A 20,877-nucleotide genomic window follows, 5' to 3' on the forward strand; every position below is an offset into this window, starting at 1 on the left:
TGTACAAGTTTTCTTAAGGACTGTGGCCTGAGGGTGTCACATTGCTGCAGCAGCGACCGACAGACTCAGACACACAGGGAGGACGTCTGCTCATCTCCCCGGCCAAAGAGAAATGAACAGAGCATGTGCAATCTCCTGTCCCGCCCTCCTGCAGCAATTGGCTGCCTTTCCTTTCTCCACATGTGATTGGACACCTGATTCCAACCGGCCCCTGCAAAGTGATTGGTGCATGTATTGATGTTGGCGTACTGAGACCTGCAATCAGCCAATTATGATGGATCCTTGTGTAACACGCCTCCTGGGTGGGGGCTGCCCTGTTCCCCATAGCAGAACAAATGACTGTCAGGCAGATACAGCTCCATGGTTCCTGCTGCGTGAGCTGCACAACTGACTGATAATATGGAGGAATGGAGATATGAGAGCTGAACCAGCGACCGGCTGTGATGTCTATGGGGAAGCTGTGCTGGGATCTCTGTACAGAGAGTTGCTGTGATGTCTATGGGAAAGCTGTGCTGGGATCTCTGTACAGAGAGTGACTGTGATGTCTATGGGAAGCTGTGCTGGGATCTCTGTACAGAGAGTTGCTGTGATGTCTATGGGGAAGCTGTGCTGGGATCTCTGTACAGAGAGCGGCTGTGATGTCTATGGGGAAGCTGTGCTGGGATCTCTATACAGAGAGCGGCTGTGATGTCTATGGGGAAGCTGTGCTGGGATCTCTGTACAGAGAGCGGCTGTGATGTCTATGGGGAAGCTGTGCTGGGATCTCTGTACAGAGAGCGGCTGCGATGTCTATGGGGAAGCTGTGCTGGGATCTCTGTACAGAGAGCGGCTGTGATGTGATGTGATTGCATGAGGGTGGACTCCACTCTACAGGTGGCAGCTGTCACTTCAGCGGTGGATGAATGTTGCAGAACGTGTGGTCGGACATAGAACAGTTCTGTGAATGAGAAGCAGATTACAGCTGGGATCTCCAGTGACAGAAGAGTCAAAGTAGAGAAGGGCTCATTCATGTGTCTTGTCCCTCATGGGACCCGCATGTTTCACAATTTCTAATTGCAGCTCTGACACTATTGATACTGTCCCCATAAGGATTTACTCCATTAGTTCTGGTCATCTTGTGTCTTCCAGATTGTATGGCTGTTATTGCCAACACTATGGGGACTATCCAATTAGCACCGTTTTTTTACCAGGGCTAATTGTCCCGCCGGGGGCTATCTAATTAGCCCCAATAAGCCGGCGCGTGCCGCGGCTTATCTGGGATTTAGTTTCACCTGCCTCCGGCAGGCGAAGCACAATCCCTGGAAACAGCCCCATTTCATCTGAAAATGGGGCTGTTTCACACAAAAACACAGAGATTTCACTGAACCTGTGTGTTTTCGGGAGAAAGGTTTTTATTTTACAGGCGATCTATTTGGATAGCCTGTAAAAAAAAATTATCGGTGAAACATCGGAAAAAAGTCAGAAAAACAACCGAAAACGTCCGTTTTCAGACCCGATGTTTTAATGTGGATAAATTCAGTCGTAACTTCATGATTGTATGTTCATCACCTCGAACATGATAAAAAGAATGCACACCGATGGCCACATCTCTGCCATACAATATAAAAGAATGGAACTCCATGGACTCTCCATAATGCACCATGGGCTCACTCACCATCTCATTGGTAATGGCTGTCAAGCTTACCATATTCTCTACATGTGTAATATGTCTGGATGCAGCCATCAACCATGAACTACCAACAAGAGAGGACATCTACAAGGTCTTAACGATTTGGGCAAGAGCGGTTGGATCTTTACTCATGAGTGCTTTATGTGCTTGCTGTTCAAGCAATTCACACGATGTAGGTACCTGAACAGGGATGCCATTAGTCGGTGTGAAAGCGGTGCTACTACTGAGGTCATAATGTGTAAGTGGCACTACTACTGAGGTCATAATGTGTAAGCGGCACTACTACTGGGGTCATTACGTGTAATCGGTGCTACTACTGGGGTCATTACATGGAAGCGGCACTTCTAATGGGGTCGTTATGTGTAGGCGGTGCTACTACTGGGATCGTTATGTGTAAGCGGCACAACTACTGGGGTCGTTACATGTAAGCGGTGTTACTACTGGGGTCGTTATGTGTAAGCGGTGCTACTACTGGGGTTGTTATGTGTAAGCGGTGCTACTACTGGGTGTTACGTGTAAGCGCCACTACTACAGTGAGTGTTACGTGTAAGTGGTGCTATTACTAGGGTCATTATGTGCTGATAATTCCAATTGTCAATCTCACAAATGTCTATCTTTATTGCTTGTCGACCTGATGTAGTCGATGATAATGCGTTTGATGATTTGTTACTGTCGATTCTAACCTGGTCATCCCGTTATTACCGTCTAATTATGCAATGTCGACCTCTTGCATATTCGATCATGTACGCATTCGTACGTTTAATTGTCGAACATTTTATTTGTCGGACTTCAAAATTTAGATTTTTTGTGTGCCGGTCACATAAGATGCAGATAATTTAAACTGTCCATCTCAAGCCTGTCTATCTGTATTGCAGGTCGACCTAATGTAGGCAATGATTGTGCGGCCAATGATTTGTTACTGCTGAGCATAACATGGTTGACCACTTACCGTCTAGTTAAACAATATCGATCCTTGTATTATATCAGACAAGTGCTGTCGATCATAACATTGTCTATCTCAATGCAATAGATCATTCATACCGGAACCGCTCTGACACTATTGATACTGTCCCCATAAAGATTTACTCCAGGAGCTTTGGCCATCGCGTGTCTTCCAGATTGTATGGCTGTTATTGTAAACACTATGTGTACGCTCGCCTCGCCTGTGAGTTCGGTCGTAACTTCATGATTGTACGCTCGTCACCTCGAACATGATAAAAATAATGCGCACCGATGACTCCGTCCACCTGGCCACACCTCTGCCGTACGATATAAAAGAATGGAACAACATGGATTCTTTCCATAATGCACCATGGGCTCACTCACCATCTTATTGGGAAAGGCTGTCACGCTTACCGTATTCTCTACATGTGTAATAAATCTGGGTGCCGCCAACACCAGTGACCTACTGACAAGAGAAGACATCTACTAGGGCTGCCACTAGGTGGCCCTGCTTTAACAAATAAATGGAGCTCTGGTTTATGAGGGAGCACGTAACACCAGTGGTCCCAGCCACTAACTGCTTCTCATCCCCACACAGAAAGCTACCTCTACGGGAAGACATCACTGAAGATGTCAATATTTGGATTAGAGCGGCTTGTTTCCTTGTGTATTTACCCATGGGTTCTCTATGTGCTTGTTACATGATCAGTCTGTACAATGTAGAACCCGAAACCCTAACCATGAGATCAGTTTGATGAAGGGAGTCATCTAGCACTGATGATGTCGGGTGCTAACTGCTTCTCATTCACAGAATGGAAACCACAATCAAGAGAAGACAGCAAAGAGCTCTTTAATATTAGTTTAAGAGCGTTTTATTTTCACAGTGGATTTACTCAGGAGAATTTCGTGCATTAGTTATTAGATCAATCTATGCATTACAGATGTACAGATGTAGCCGCTCTCAGCTTTAACATAGAGCATTTAAGTCGCAGAAAAGCTGGCTCAGCTAGTGTGCCCGCAGGCTATGACGAGCGTTTGCGCATGCATATGTAACCATAGTAATACATGGTGCTGCAGCTAGTCGCAGCCTGGCATATTAAGTTGCACCAGCGGCACAGCACACCATGTATACCTACGCAGCCATTCCACAGGTGCAATGAGTGTGGCTACACCTATAGTCACACTTTGGACCCTACTGCATTAGGATAAGGGCCTGGGTCGCCCCCTGCATCTAAAGCTTTATTTTAAGGAATTGCATTTCCAATTGACTGTGAAAAATTTTCTTTTTCCTTTCAGATATCTGGCAGCAAAAGTCCCCAAACCACTGAGTGCAGTCACACAGATTTGTCTATTGACATCCATCAAATCAAATCCATTTTTAAGGTCTCAAAGGTGTGTTGGTTCTTCATCACCAATTCCGTTTTTGAAGTGCATAATACTCTGTACTCAGGACACAATGTGACCGATACTTAAGGTTCATACTCACTAGGTGATTTTCATCTCAAAATACCTCTTTTGTTGTTTTGAGCTACTCAGAGCTCAAAATCGCCTAGTGTGTACGGCCGGGTGATGAGCGGCGATCACTGATTTGCACTCCCGCATCATTGCTGGCTGCCGTCGTCCGTTGGCCTGTTTTACCGGCCAAGTGAACCACTTTCCACGGTCTCCTACTGTGGAAAGTGGTTCGTCCATGTGAAAATCGCTGGGCCGGGTGACAATCGCTCAGTGTGTATGCACTGTGTGATTTTCCGCTCAGCAATGTTCACATCATTGCTCTGCATACACACTGGGCAACAACACCCCCCCCCCCCCCAGTGTGTATTCACCTTTATGTATTAGACCATTTGTTACTTAGCAGTAAATTAATCAGAATTCTCGCGTCTTTCTAGTGTTCTCACCTACTGAAGAGCATATAGCATATAGATGTTGTATGTTCCTACAACTCACACGTTGCAGAATACATCTTATTATAGAGTTTCCCTTTCAGAAGGAAGACGCAGCCAACGTTGTTAATGAAGTTATGAAACAAGTTGCCATATTTAGCTACTGCCGCCACCGAGTGCTCAGGTACAAACAGGAAGACGTGGAGAAGATAATGGGAATTGTATATGGCCACACTGGGCTGCTACCAGACTGTGTAAGTGCATCTTACTGTCATCTGGTTTTTATATCATAGAAGTACAGTAGTTATTGTCTATATTCCTCTGCTGTGTATCACACACTGATTGTCTGATCCGAGTGATTTATCTGTGTTCCTCTGCTGTGTATCACACGCTGATTGTCTGATCCGAGTGATTTATCTGTATTCCTCTGCTGTGTATCACACACTGATTGTCTGATCCGAGTGATTTATCTGTATTCCTCTGCTGTGTATCACACGCTGATTGTCTGATCCGAGTGATTTATCTGTATTCCTCTGCTGTGTATCACACACTGATTGTCTGATCCGAGTAATTTATCTGTATTCCTCTGCTGTGTATCACACACTGATTGTCTGATCCGAGTGATTTATCTGTATTCCTCTGCTGTGTATCACACACTGATTATCTGATCCGAGTGATTTATCTGTATTCCTCTGCTGTGTATCACACACTGATTGTCTGATCCGAGTGATTTATCTGTATTCCTCTGCTGTGTATCACACGCTGATTGTCTGGTCCGAGTGATTTATCTGTATTCCTCTGTTGTGTATCACACGCTGATTGTCTGACCCGAGTGATTTATCTGTATTCCTCTGCTGTGTATCACACACTGATTGTCTGATCCGAGTGATTTATCTGTGTTCCTCTGCTGTGTATCACACACTGATTGTCTGATCCGAGTGATTTATCTGTATTCCTCTGTTGTGTATCACACACTGATTGTCTGATCCGAGTGATTTATCTGTATTCCTCTGCTGTGTATCACACACTGATTGTCTGATCCGAGTGATTTATCTGTATTCCTCTGCTGTGTATCACACACTGATTATCTGATCCGAGCGATTTATCTGTATTCCTCTGCTGTGTATCACACACTGATTGTCTGATCCGAGTGATATATCTGTGTTCCTCTGCTGTGTATCACACACTGATTATCTGATCCAAGTGATTTATCTGTATTCCTCTGCTGTGTATCACACACTGATTATGTGATCCGAGTGATTTATCTGTGTTCCTCTGCTGTGTATCACACACTGATTATCTGATCCGAGTTATTTATCTGTGTTCCTCTGCTGTGTATCACACACTGATTATCTGATCCGAGTGATTTATCTGTATTCCTCTGCTGTGTATCACACACTGATTATCTGATCCGAGTGATTTATCTGTATTCCTCTATTGTGTATCACACACTGATTGTCTGATCCGAGTGATTTATCTGTATTCCTCTGCTGTGTATCACACACTGTTTATCTGATCCGAGTGATTTATCTGTATTCCTCTGCTGTGTATCACACACTGTTTATCTGATCCGAGTGATTTATCTGTATTCCTCTGCTGTGTATCACACACTGATTATCTGATCCGAGCGATTTATCTGTATTCCTCTGCTGTGTATCACACACTGATTATCTGATCCGAGCGATTTATCTGTATTCCTCTGCTGTGTATCACACACTGATTGTCTGATCCGAGCGATTTATCTGTGTTCCTCTGCTGTGTATCACACACTGATTATCTGATCCGAGCGATTTATCGGTGTTCCTCTGCTGTGTATCACACACTGATTGTCTGATCCGAGTGATTTATCTGTGTTCCTCTGCTGTGTATCACACACTGATTATCTGATCCGAGCGATTTATCTGTATTCCTCTGCTGTGTATCACACACTGATTGTCTGATCCGAGCGATTTATCTGTGTTCCTCTGCTGTGTATCACACACTGATTGTCTGATCCGAGCGATTTATCTGTGTTCCTCTGCTGTGTATCACACACTGATTATGTGATCCGAGTGATTTATCTGTGTTCCTCTGCTGTGTATCACACACTGATTATCTGATCCGAGTTATTTATCTGTGTTCCTCTGCTGTGTATCACACACTGATTATCTGATCCGAGTGATTTATCTGTATTCCTCTGCTGTGTATCACACACTGATTATCTGATCCGAGTGATTTATCTGTATTCCTCTATTGTGTATCACACACTGATTGTCTGATCCGAGTGATTTATCTGTATTCCTCTGCTGTGTATCACACACTGTTTATCTGATCCGAGTGATTTATCTGTATTCCTCTGCTGTGTATCACACACTGTTTATCTGATCCGAGTGATTTATCTGTATTCCTCTGCTGTGTATCACACACTGATTGTCTGATCCGAGCGATTTATCTGTGTTCCTCTGCTGTGTATCACACACTGATTATCTGATCCGAGCGATTTATCGGTGTTCCTCTGCTGTGTATCACACACTGATTGTCTGATCCGAGTGATTTATCTGTGTTCCTCTGCTGTGTATCACACACTGATTGTCTGATCCGAGCGATTTATCTGTGTTCCTCTGCTGTGTATCACACACTGATTATCTGATCCGAGCGATTTATCGGTGTTCCTCTGCTGTGTATCACACACTGATTGTCTGATCCGAGTGATTTATCTGTATTCCTCTGCTGTGTATCACACACTGATTATCTGATCCGAGTGATTTATCTGTATTCCTCTGTTGTGTATCACACACTGATTGTCTGATCCGAGTGATTTATCTGTGTTTCTCTGTTTCCTGTCATAGAAGCCAATAGTGAGAAACAAAGGTCCCAGCAGTAAGAGAATAGGAGATTACTTCTTCCCACTCTGGAACCGTGTGGGGGAAGAGGTGAGATGTGTGTATGTAATGTGACTGATATAACATCCCATCCACTCTATCACAGAGCTCTCAGCTGGGTACACACTATACAGTTCTCTGCCTACCATAGCTACGTAGCTGTATATCTGTCAGACAGGGCTGATAACTGTGTAGTGTACCCAGCACCAGGGCCCGACAGTCGCTCTAATACCCGTCAGATCGGCTCCTGATATAGCGTGTGCTGCACGTGTTATGGTGTCCCATCACTTTGGTATTGCTCAGAAGTGTAGTGTGTACAGACCTTGGCCCGATGTCTGCTCTCCATGGTAGGAGACATTATGGGGGTCATTCCGAGTTGATCGCTAGCTGCATTCGTTCACTGCGCAGCGATCAGGCAAAAAAATGACACTTCTGCACACGCCTTTGCAGTGCAATGCGCATGCACAACGTACTATTACAATGGCCGATGTAGTTTCACACAAGGTCTAGCGAAGCTTTTCTGTCGCACTGCTGGCTGCAGAGTGATTGACATGAAGTGGGTGTTTCTGGGTGTCAACTGACCATTTTCAGGGATTTTTTCGAAAAAACGCAGGCGTGCCAGGGAAAACGCAGGCGTGGCTGGACAAATGCAAGGCGTGTTTGTGACGTCAAAACAGGAACTGAATAGTCTGAAGTGATCGCAAGCGCTGAGTAGGTCTGAAGCTGCTCTGAAACTGCACAAAATTATTTTGTAGCCGCTCTGCGATCCTTTCGTTCGCACTTCTGCTAAGCTAAAATACACTCCCAGTGGGCGGCGGCATAGCGCTTGCATGGCTGCTAAAAACTGCTAGCGAGCGAACAACTCGGAATGACCCCTATATCAGAGAGGTGATTTGGAATTGAAATGATTGTTTGGATGTAAACTATTATTGTGTAGTGTGTACGGTGATTATCTTCCATTATAAGGATAATTGTGGTCGGCCTGGATGGGTTTTGTTATTAGCATCATTGGAGAAAATCTTATAGTGTGTACCCAGCGTACCGCCTATAATGGCCACACAGTTTATGTGACAGTAAAGAACTAGGTGATGGTGGGAGATGTGTATCAGTATCAGCATATTCTCCAGCCATCCAGAATCTGAGATATCCAACTAACACGATTCTAATTCTGTTTCCTAGAGTATTACAGCGTGCACCTGTGGAACCATTATCAATAAGATCAGGAGAATCCTCATACAGGCTTATCAACTCCGCTCCAGCATGAATCAATAAAGCATCACCGGATGATCACACAGAGGCCTCTGCAGCACTTACCTTGATGTTTAGGAATCTGCAGCACTTACCATGATGTTTATCTATCTGCAGAATTCACCATAATAACTTTTCATGCACTGTACATTATGAAACTTGTACATCGGCGTGTGCGTCTTTTCACGCTGTTACCTGTCATATGTCGGTGATTCTATTACAATGTATGAAAAGTAATTTTCCTGGCATCTGGGGACTTTTCCTCATTGTGCTTATTGTAGCTTCATGTATTTTTACAGATGGCACCGTGCTTGTAGCAATTGTCTCAGATGTCTTCTGAGTACTGTAATAAGTACAGTCAGATGTGTAATATTGTCTGTGTGTCACAGCCGCTCTCTGTACAGAGATCCTAGCACAGCTTCCCCATAGACATCACAGCCGCTCTCTGTACAGAGATCCCAGCACAGCTTCCCATAGACATCACAGCCGCTCTCTGTACAGAGATCCCAGCACAGCTTCCCATAGACATCACAGCCGCTCTCTGTACAGAGATCCCAGCACAGCTTCCCATAGACATCACAGCCGCTCTCTGTACAGAGATCCCAGCACAGCTTCCCATAGACATCACAGCCGCTCTCTGTACAGAGATCCCAGCACAGCTTCCCCATAGACATCACAGCTCCTCACTGTACAGAGATCCCAGCACAGCTTCTCCATAGACATCACAGCCGGTCACTGGCTCAGCTCTCACAGCTCCACCCTTTAGAATGTAAGCTCTCACGAGCAGGGCCCTCTTCCCTCATGTGCTTTTACGTCTCTTACTGAACCTATCTTCTTTTCATTACTCCCTCTGATAGCACCAAATCTCTTGGGTTTCAGCCGCCCTGATACTTATTCCAGTGCTGATTACTGACGCAGCTATGTTTATATACCCTGTACTTGTCCTATATTGTATTGAACTGTAAGTCACTGTCTTCATGTTTTCGTTATTTTTTTACTCTGTAATTGGGCGCTGCGGATCCCATGTGGTGCCATATAAATAAAGGATAATAATAATTCTTCCATATTATCAGTCAGTTGTGCAGTGCGCAGCAGGAAACATGGGGCTACATCTGCCTGATGGTCATGTGATCTGTTATAGGGAACAAGGCAGTTATAGGGAACAGGAAGTGTGTTGGAGGAGGAGCCATCATGATTGGCTGATTGCAGGTCTCAGTACACTCATATCAGATATGATTTTCCTTTCAATTAAACTTCCAATAGAAAGTCCCAATCAATATGCAGAGTCATACGTACACATCATTACATACAGGATCATGGTGCAAATATAACCCAAGTCCTCAATTCCTAGAGGCTGTAATGCTAACCATTTCCCCAACCACGCTGCACAAGTGTCTTCCGGGTAATAGAGCTGTTTCTACACATTGCTATGAGACTTTGCTGTGTGGAAAGTCTTGTTTCTGACAGGAGAACAGCAGAGACCGTACAGCACATGAGAGAATGTACTGCAGTAGTAGCTACATGTTATCAGTCACATGATCAGCACCGTGGCTGGGATTGGCTCATCACACAGAGCTCGTAGTGAGAACAGCGACACCTGCATTGTGCACAGATTGCGCTGTGGGCGGAGACAAGACATAGGTCTGCCGGGTGAGTGTCATGGTGTGTGTGATGTTACAGATCTGATCTCTTTTAGTAACACAGTTTGGTAACATACAGACTGTGACTGGCAGTGGGTTAATGTTGAGTTTGTCCTCACGTGAAGGCAGATGTCACCATGTGACAAGCGCCACGTCAATGCTGATGACCGTCACTTCCACACCATGTGCCATCTCATCGGTAGACATTACCTCGTATAAGGGTGGATTCCACCTCGCAGGTGACCGCTGTCACTTTAGCGGTGGATGAATGTCACATTACGTGTGGTCAGACATAGAACAGTTCTGTGAATGAGAAGCAGATTACAGCTGGGATCGTCAGTGACAGAAGAGTCACATTAGTAGAGAGGCCCAGTCATGTGTCTTGTCCCTCATGGGGCCCGCACGTTTCACAGTTTCTGATGGCAGCTTCTGATGGCACTTTGCATATACTGTAATACAATAATTACTGATTGACAGGTTACAGTGTAAAGATGCAGATATACAAGTTCAAGACGTAAAAGACACCAGCAAATCACTGCACAAAGGTGACGCACATTTACCAGGTTTTCATGCAAAGGGAAAAATCACGCCCCCACCACAGTTCTTTTTCTATGGGACAAATTCATGATGTTGATGCTTTATGTTTTAACAACCTGACAAATAATCAAGAATCTGCAACCTTATTGCTAGAGATGTGCAGTCTGGATGTACTCGGATATACCCGGACTCAGTTACCTCAACAGTGTGTGGACATGATGCTGTAATGAACACCGCTGACACTGACCATGTAGACACACCTCAGACATACAATATAAAAGAATGGAACAACATGGACTCTCCATAATGCACCATGGGCTCACTTACCATCTTATTGGTAATGGCTGTCACATTTACCATTTTCTCTACATGTCTAATAAATCTGGGGGCCTCCAACACTGGTTAACTAATGACAAGAGAAGACATCTATAAGGTCTTAATGATTTGGGTAAGAGCGATTGGATCCAGTAGCGCTGAGAGGGGGGGAGTGGGTACTCTTTACCCGGGCCTGTTGGAGAGAGTCCCGCTGCTCCCCCTCCTTTCCTGATGTAGATAGCACTAGCATTCGGAGCTAGGGGAGAGAGAACACTGCTGCAGCAGCTGCCTCTCTCCTCAGTGCAGCACACACGCTGATATGTACTGGACTGGGGAGAGAGGCATCTGAGGAAGCAGTGTCTTCTCTCTCCCTGCATGACGTACAGAGGGGAATTGATCGTACTCACACCCAGCAGCAGTCCCCGCTACCCCTACTCCTCACCCGCACCTCCCCTGTGCAGCATGTACACCCACTTTGCAGCAGCACAAAAACAGTTTTTCATATATTTCTAAAGTAGGGGGACTGGCCACACCTTCCTGCATTGGCCATGCCCCCTCTGATTAACTGGGCCGGGCACAGCTGTCGACGCCCGTGGTTGGGTCTTTAGTCATGAGTGTTTTTTGTGCTTGTTGCATAATGTAGGATCCTAAACACTAACCTGGGCTGCCACTAGGTGGCACTGGTTTAACAAATGTAAGTAGCCTGGGTTTATGAGGGAGCACGGAGCTCAAATGATCCCGGCCGCTAACTTGCAATATGATTTTACTTGGTGTTGTAATTTTTTATGTCCAGCAAATATTTTCCACATTGGCTAAATGTTGTACCATTACCACACAGCAAATATATAAAATGAGTTACTCCTTATACCCTTTATTAATTATAAATAAGAATTATTCCGTAATCTGACTGTTCAATATTACATACAGTGTATTCAATCTTTGTTCTGAAAAGGAGCATACTATCCCTACCTAAATAGTGAAATCTGCTATATTGCTAACAATGTGATCCCCCACACTTTAAGTCTATATTAGCCCATTTTCATATTATTGTCTGAGTATTTAATAACACAGTGTCAGTGACATGCAGTACAGCCGCCAATGCACGTTTCACTCAATCAAGCTTGCTCAAGGCTTGATTGAGTGAAATGTGCATTATGGAAAATATTTGCTGAACATAAATATTACAACATCAAGTAAAATCATATTGCAAGTTCTCCCTCAAAATATACAGGGTATTAAGAAGATTAAGGCGACTACAAATAGGATGAACTTGATGGACAAATTGTCTTTTTTCAAGCTCAGAATCTATGTTACTATTGTATGTTACTATGCCTACAAAATTATTGAGATTAAAAGCTCTCTAAAGATCTCTATTTAATACTGCACAGAGTTAATATTGTATATGGCTCATACCCCATAGGGAAACATATGATCAATTATATAGCCATTTTAAACAGCAGGCATTTGTCCAGAAAATGACTATACATTGAGATATATGGAATGTGAATGCTAAGTACATTGCAGACACAAAATAAGAAACATCTGAATGTGCAACATTGTATAATAAGGCATGATACAGGTGTAATTTTTGATACAATCGTGAAGTATGAATGCAGTGGATACAGTATTGCTACACTACATTAAAAGAGAAATGTGAAGTGCTCCATATTTGCAATCAACGATATGAAATACTTCTGAGATTTAAGAAAACTATTGCATCAAGATCTAATCTCTATATTGCTCTACCTAAAAGCAGATCACAACATATTTGAATTTAAAACCACACGAATATAATAACTACAGCATATCGACAAGACCATATATAAAAAGACAACATTTGCTGTAAGGAATAAATAGACGACACGCCATTAGTTTTGAAAAAAATCTTCTTTATTGACACAATTTTCATATTTTAATTGTTTTTACTTCTTTCACAATTTTAATACTTCACTCTTATAACCTTAATATAAGGAGATTTAAAATTATTTTGAATGATACAATTATATAATAAAATGTGAAATTTGCATATGAATACCTTTTAAATGAACTTTAAATAAACAGTGATTTTATATCTAAACAGCTTTTTGCTATTAAGGGAGAAAAGTGCCCCCAATCCAGAACTGATTCCTGTTCTTCTTAGTTTGATAAGATACATAGACATTTACAGTATTAGACCATTTGTTAGTTATCAGTAAATGAATCAGAATTCTCGCTTCTTTCTAGTGTTCCCACCTACTGAAGAACGTCTAGAACGTAGATACTGTATGTTCCTACAACTCACACATCAAAGAATACGTCTTATTATTGTCACAACTGAGGGCTGGTGCTGACTGCTGGAAGCCTCTGTTGTAGGGGCTGAGGTATACTTAAATGTGGGAGGCCAGGTAGGACTCCTGGACATGAGTGAACTTGCAGTACCTAAAGCCCGAAGGCGTGACCACGACAACAGAGGATATGTTCAACAGGTTTATTAAATGAACTCAGCTCACAAATGATATCGACAGTTAGCAGTATGGTAACAGGATGACAAGTCACAGCTCTCAGAGATGCACATAGGAAGTCTCTAGGTGTGGTACAATAGAACAGTCCTAAAGGACCTGGAGATGGTGAGTCCTTTACCACACCAATGCACTGAAGAGCTGTGTTAATAATGCTGGAATGCAAACTGTAGCTTGAGAGCGAGGAGTTGTGTAGGTGATGCTTAGAAGCATATACAGGAGTTGCTTAAGAGTATATACAGGAGATGCTTGTGAGCGCAGATTACAGGAGATGCTTAAGAGCATATACAGGAGATGCTTGTGAGCGCAGATTACCAGAATATAGAGACAGGGTACCGCTGGAAGCTGGAATGCTGGAAGCCGGTGTTATAGTAATCTGCCAGACGCAGGGTGCAATGATGAGACACTGCAGAGTCAGGCTGCACCATGGAAAGTGGAACTTGTGCGAGTCTCTAGTGGAGTTTGCAGGCAGGAACAACCACAATAGGAAGAGACTGGTATCACTAGGATGACAACTGAAGCACTGACAACTTTCCAGCCCAGGAACAGGATATTTATACCAGCTGGGAAGCAGGGATTGGCTGGCTGATTAAGTGCAGCTGCTGGATAATTAGGCAGAAACCAGAGTGCAGCTGATAGGCTGAAAAGTAACGTGATGAAAACAAACATGGCTGCACCCATGTTTGAACTTGGAGGGAAAGACTGTAACTTGCATGTGAGTTTTAACCATAAAGCTGCCAGAATCACAGTGAAGAGACTTGAGACAATGAGATGCAGTGTGCTGCACACAGACAGTGCAGATGGAATCCAGGCTTGGAATGCTGGGACAGTCTTAGGAGGCATTTGGAAGGTAAACACTGATAAGGAATTACCTGGATCGTGACAATTATAGAGTTGTACATTTGCCTTTCAGAAGGAAGATGCAGTACATGGCCCCACAGGGTGTAAGTGTACCTTACGGGATCTGGAGAGGATCCCAGCAGCCAAAATACAGACACTGAAAACCCGACACTGCTCGGAATGGCGGTGCCGGCATCCTGACAAGGATCACAATCCCGGTGCCAGAACCTGACCGACGGAAATTTACATGAGGATTTGCTGGGACAACGTGGGGGGGAGGAAGTAAAGTTTAGGCTGTGGGGGGAGGGTTATGGTTAGGGTGCGGGGAGTTGGGGTTAGGTTTAGGCTCCCCCGGGGAGGGATAGGCTGCTGGGAGGGAGAGTTAGGGGACATTGGGGGAAGGTAAGTATACTACCTCTATATCCCGGCTGATGGGATGTTGGCTGTCAGGATCCTGACCGTGGTATCCCATCAGCCAGAATACTGGCAGCGAGTGCAGGGAGTCTCCTTGTGGGCTCGCTGTGCTCATCGTGCTTCAGTTTCAGTAGCAAGTTCATCTTGCCATGGGTTCTCTTCTCCATCGGGTGGTGGAGTGGACCCACCACCTGATTGGTGACTACAAGGGAGTGGTCAGTATTCCAACCCCCAACATTTAACCGGCAGGATTCCAGCACCGGGATCCTGAATGCTGGGATCCCAAGAGCCGGTATGTTACCTACATCCCCCTCTGCTGTGTATCACACACTGATTGTCTGATCCGAGTGATTTATCTGTATTCCTCTGCTGTGTATCACACACTGATTGTCTGATCCGAGTGATTTATCTGTATTCCTCTGCTGTGTATCACACGCTGATTGTCTGATCCGAGTGATTTATCTGTGTTTCTCTGTTTCCTGTCATAGAAGCCAATAGTGAGAAACAAAGGTCCCAGCAGTAAGAGAATAGGAGATTACTTCTTCCCACTCTGGAACCGTGTGGGGGAAGAGGTGAGATGTGTGTATGTAATGTGACTGATATAACATCCCTTCCACTCTATCACAGAGCTCTCAGCTGGGTACACACTATACAATTCTCTGCCTACCATAGCTATGTAGCTGTATATCTGTCAGACAGGGCTGATAATTGTGTAGTGTACCCAGCACCAGGGCCCGACAGTCGCTCTAATACCCGTCAGATCGGCTCCCGATATAGCGTGTGCTGCACGTGTTATGGTGTCCCATCACTTTGGTATCGCTCAGAAGTGTAGTGTGTACAGACCTCTGCTGTCTGAGGGAGGAGACATTACAGTATATAAGCGAAGTGATTTGGAATCAAAAGAATTGCTTGAAACTATTATTATGTAGTGTGTACAGTGTATATCTTCCATTTTCAGGAATGTTTTGGTCATCCTGGATGGGTGTATTTATTGGTAGAGATGTGCGGGTTCGGATTTACCCGGATCTCAAAATGCATCTATTGGCTCTCGGATGTCATGTGTTTTGAATAGCCAATAAGCAAAATCCAGATAACTCTGACCTTGCCATAATTCTGGTATTAAGAACTTAGTAAATATGGACCCGCACATCTCTACTTATTATCATCATTGGGGAAAATCTTATATTGTGTACCCAGCTTACCGCCTATAATGGCCACAGTTTATAAGACATTAAGGAACTAGGTGATGGGTGTGGTATGCTTGACCGCCGGTATCTGAGCGGATGAGATAGATTACATGTTGGGCGTAATTCAGAGTTGATCGCAGTAGCAAATTTGTTAGCAGTTGGGCAAAACCATGTGCACTGCAGGTGGGGCATATGTAACGTGCAGAGAGAGTTAGATTTGGGTGGGTTACATTGTTTCTATGCAGGGTAAATACTGGCTGCTTTATTTTTACACTGTAATTTAGATTTCAGTTTGAACACACCCCACCAAAATTTAACTCTCTCTGCACATGTTACATCTGCCTCACCTGCAGTGCACATGGTTTTACCCAACTGCTAACAAATTTGCTGCTGCGATCAACTCTGAATTACCCCCATTGTTTCTTTATGTATCAACACATCTGATTCTTATTCTGTTTCCTAGAGTTATACAGCGTGCACCTGTGGAACCATTATCAATGTGATCAGGAGTATAATCGTACAGGCTTATCAACTCTGATCAATAAAGCATCACCGTATGATCAGACAGAGGGATCTGCAGCACTTACCATGATGTTTAGTTATCGGCGTGTGCGTCTGTCATTTGCTAGTGATTCTATTACAATGTATGCTTTCTTGTATTGTTACAGTCAGCACAATGTCATGTTTAGTGTCTTCCATGTTTGTGTCCTTGTATCTGCATTAGATGTGTAGCATTAAAAACCAATACAAGAAAACAGTACTTGTGTGGGTGCACTTACTCCTGTATGCAAAACATAAATTATATATTTATTAATATAATTAAAAACCATAAATTTATTCTGGAAAAGCTGTGAAATATTTAAAATGTATAGAGTGAATAAAGATAGGGAAATGTGCATTAAAATACTCTAGACCTGTGACTGCGGCCTGTTGTTCTTATGCCGTAATAATACAATAAAGATTTTATTAGCCCCGTGTGGTGATTATTTTCTGACTGTAACTCCTGTTATATAACTGCCTCCTATTAATAAAGAGACGTTATCATTACTTGTGTATTGCTTCATTATATTCTAACCACAGTGCAATGTAACAATCTATTTTTTCAAGTAGTTTAATTATGGATACACTGGTATCTTTTCTAGTTAGCACAGTTAGTATACACATATAATAATGTTATTCTCACACTGTATCTCAAGAGTGTTGCACATAGTATACTGTAGTTTATATATTTATTACTTCCTATAAATAAGCACAGCAGGAAGGGATCACAATCAGGTGTGTTATTATGTCACATTCAGTATAGTGTTATTTGTAAATACTCGCAGCCATGTTATAGGGGATCAAACCCTCTCCATGTATTCTGTAAATATTGGGTATATGTATATAGGCCCTCATTCCGAGTTGTTCGCTCGGTAAAAATCTTCGCATCGCAGCGTTTTTCCGCTTAATGCGCATGCGCAATGTCCGCACTGCGACTGCGCCAAGTAAATTTGCTATGCACTTAGTAATTTTACTCACGGCTTTTTCATCGTTCTGCCGATCGTAATGTGATTGACAGGAAATGGGTGTTACTGGGCGGAAACAGGCCGTTTTATGGGCGTGTGGGAAAAAACGCTACCGTTTCCGGAAAAAACGCATGAGTGGCCGGAGAAACGGAGGAGTGTCTGGGCGAACGCTGGGAGTGTTTGTGACGTCAAACCAGGAACGACAAGCACTGAACTGATCGCAGATGCCGAGTAAGTCTGAAGCTACTCAGAAACTGCTACGAGGTGTGTAATCGCAATATTGCGAATACATCGTTCGCAATTTTAAGATGCTAAGATTCACTCCCAGTAGGCGGCGGCTTAGCATGAGCAACTCTGCTAAAATCGCCTTGCGAGCGAACAACTCGGAATGAGGGCCATAGCTGCCACTGAGTATTGCTGTTTGGAACGGCTACTTATAGATGTCTGTGTCCCGCTCCAGGAGAACAAGGTTTCAATTGTGTGCCCTTCTATGTTTGGCAGCACAAGCCCACACCAGTACAAGTGTGCGTCCAGCTAGGTTATCTGCTGCAGCACCACTAACATTAAGCTCATCTCCTCCATGTGTCTTCCTAGCATATGCACATGTCAGCACCGTGGTACAAGCTCTCAGATACTGTTGCTCATCTCATGTGTCAATTTTATGCGTAACATGAATGTTTAGTCTCAATGTCAGTTAAGAATCCTATAATAGTATATACAAGAACTAGCAGCAGCCACAGAAACGCCAACGACCGTTTCACATGTCGCTGCTTATTCACTTGTAGTGGTGCAGGCTTGTGCTGCAACAACATGGAAGGGCACACAAGGGAAACCTTGATCTCCTGGAGCGCGACGAAGACATGTATAAGTAGCAATTCTGTACACCAATACTCAGTGACAGCTATATATTCATACTCAATATTTATGTAAGAGGTGCGGCGGTGCGTGTGGTGGTGCCTGCTGCCGTGCAGGTGTATTTTCGGTACTCACCAGGCGTTGCTCTCTCTCACCTTCAGGTACCGGAACCTTCAACGGACCTGGCAAATCTTCCGTCGGACCCGGACACGACGACCTAGGAGGAAGGAGATTGCTGAGTGCCGTCCTCCTAACTGTGGACCGAAACGCCCCCTGACCCCGAGAAAAATAGTGCTTTCGGGCTAGGTGAGGGTCATCCCATGCGTCCGCCTCAGAGCCCGAATTTCACCTATTGGCACTCTCGCACCAGGTGGAAATTCTACCTTGCACCGGCGTGCAAGGCTCACCGTTCGCCCTGAAGGAAGGGAGACAGATAGGGACACACACAGAAGGAACACACAGACCGATGTTACTCACCGTCCTACGTCTTGTACTCCGATCTTCTCCACTTACAGGTCCCTGTAAGGAGGCAAAGAGAGAAACAGCCGTGCAGGGCCTAGAACTACCCTAGTGTGCGTCCGCTACACTAGCTACATAAACAGAGCCCTCAAACTAGCTCGTGTGAGTGGTGCAACACAACTATGCACAAACTTAAAACAAACAGACACTTTGCCCTGCACGGTAACAACATACATCACAATATCGGAATACAAGATCACACGGTGCTGTCCCTTTAAATCCCTACCTGCCGCTGGAAGGGGGTGGGCGCCACACAGCCTGCCCACCTCCTGTACACTTCCTTCTATAGGGCTCAGGTCAAGCGGACCTGCCTACCTAACACCTCAGGGTGGCCTGGGCCTAGTGCCCAGTGCCACCTTTATTCACCTCGGGGGCACTTATCCACTGGGCCTAGCGCCCCCTGACTGCACACAGGCCGGAGGCCTGATTTCACTCACGGGCCTAGCGCCCGCTTAACTTGTCACTCGTGGGGTGACCTGGGCCTAGTACCCAGCATCACCTTTATATATCCCTAGCGGCCGCCAACTGAAGTAGGGCCTAGTGCCCCCTACTGTATCCTCAGGCCTATTGCCTGTACTTGCCCTCGGGCCTAATGCCCGCCTAACTGGCGCTGGAGGGGTAGCTTGGGCCTAATACCCAAACTACCCAAATGGTGACCCCCAAGTCTTAGCCGGGCCACGGGCAACCCCGACTGCGCAGGGCCCGACTAAAGGTGCCCACAGGCCGGAAGGGCCTGACTGTGCCCACGGGCCGGGAGGGCCCTACTGATTGCCCACAGGCCGGGAGGGCCTGACTCTGCCCACGGGCCTAATGCCCGAACACCCGGTGGTCTAGGGAGGAAAGGAGAGGAGGTGGAAGTAGCCTCACTGAGGCCTCACCTGCTCCAAGGGGTCTCCTGCGCCCTCTTCTGCCGCTGACCCGTCCTGGCCAGCGGCGTCGCCTCCGCTGCTCCGCGTCCAGCCGCCGCTGGACATCTTCTTGTAGGAGCCCGACGTCTTCCGGCCTCTTCAGCGGCCACCGGAGCTCTTCTTCCCACGGCCGTCGTCTTCTCCTCCGCGCCGGACTCTCTTCTGCGCTCTGGCGCGCCGACTCCTCTCTCCAGGTCCCGGCTGCTTTCTTCGCGCGCTTCCGCGCGCGCGGCCCTTTTCTCTTCGGCTCCCGCCCGGCGTCTGACGTCAGACGCCGGGGGCGGGGCCTATGATGCGGCGAGCGCCGATTGGCTCGCCGCGCCCCTCTCCGATTGGCCGCCGCTCCGGGAGCCGCGATTGGCTCCCGGAAGGCGCCAATATTTGAACCTCTCCGCAGCCTCCGGTCCGGTGCAGGGAAAAGGGTAATCCCTGCACCGGACACCTGCCGCCGCCACGCACCCAGCGCTGGGGACAGACAAGCTGCCCCAGCGCTGTCCCCAGCCAGGGACAGCACCACTGATGTGCCCACAGGGCACATCTCTACATTTACAGAATACATAGCTTCCCATAGACATCACAGCCGCTCTCTGTACAGAGATCCCAGCACAGCTTCCCCATATACATCACAGCCGCTCTCTGTACAGAGATCCCAGCACAGCATTTCCATAGACATCACAGCCGCTCTCTGTACAGAGATCCCAGCACAGCGTTTCCATAGACATCACAGCTGCTCTCTGTACAGAGATCCCAGCACAGCATTTCCATAGACATCACAGCCGCTCTCTGTACAGAGATCCCAGCACAGCGTTTCCATAGACATCACAGCCGCTCTCTGTACAGAAATCCCAGCACAGCTTCCCATAGACATCACAGCCGCTCTCTGTACAGAGATCCCAGCACAGCTTCCCCATAGACATCACAACCGCTCTCTGTGCAGAGATCCCAGCACAGCTTCCCCATAGACATCACAGCCGCTCTCTGTACAGAGATCCAAGCACAGCTTCCCCATAGACATCACAGCCGCTCTCTGTACAGAGATCCCAGCACAGCTTCCCC

The 20,877-nt window shown here is 45.6% G+C and overlaps 1 protein-coding gene across 2 annotated transcripts in view; it reads right to left on the reverse strand.

The window, feature by feature from the left end:
- The window catches only part of LOC135050269 (uncharacterized), a 40,582-nt gene extending 20,025 nt beyond the window's left edge, over positions 1–20,557 (reverse strand). For both annotated transcript variants that reach the window (XM_063956607.1, XM_063956609.1), the window contains exon 1: positions 18,530–20,557. The gene's annotated coding sequence lies outside the window, so the exon portion shown is untranslated. The remainder of the gene's footprint in view (positions 1–18,529) is intronic.
- Between the last annotated feature and the right edge of the window lie 320 nt (positions 20,558–20,877).

This window comes from Pseudophryne corroboree, chromosome 2 (assembly GCF_028390025.1).
Source record: "Pseudophryne corroboree isolate aPseCor3 chromosome 2, aPseCor3.hap2, whole genome shotgun sequence".
In the NCBI taxonomy this organism is placed as follows: domain Eukaryota; kingdom Metazoa; phylum Chordata; class Amphibia; order Anura; family Myobatrachidae; genus Pseudophryne; species Pseudophryne corroboree.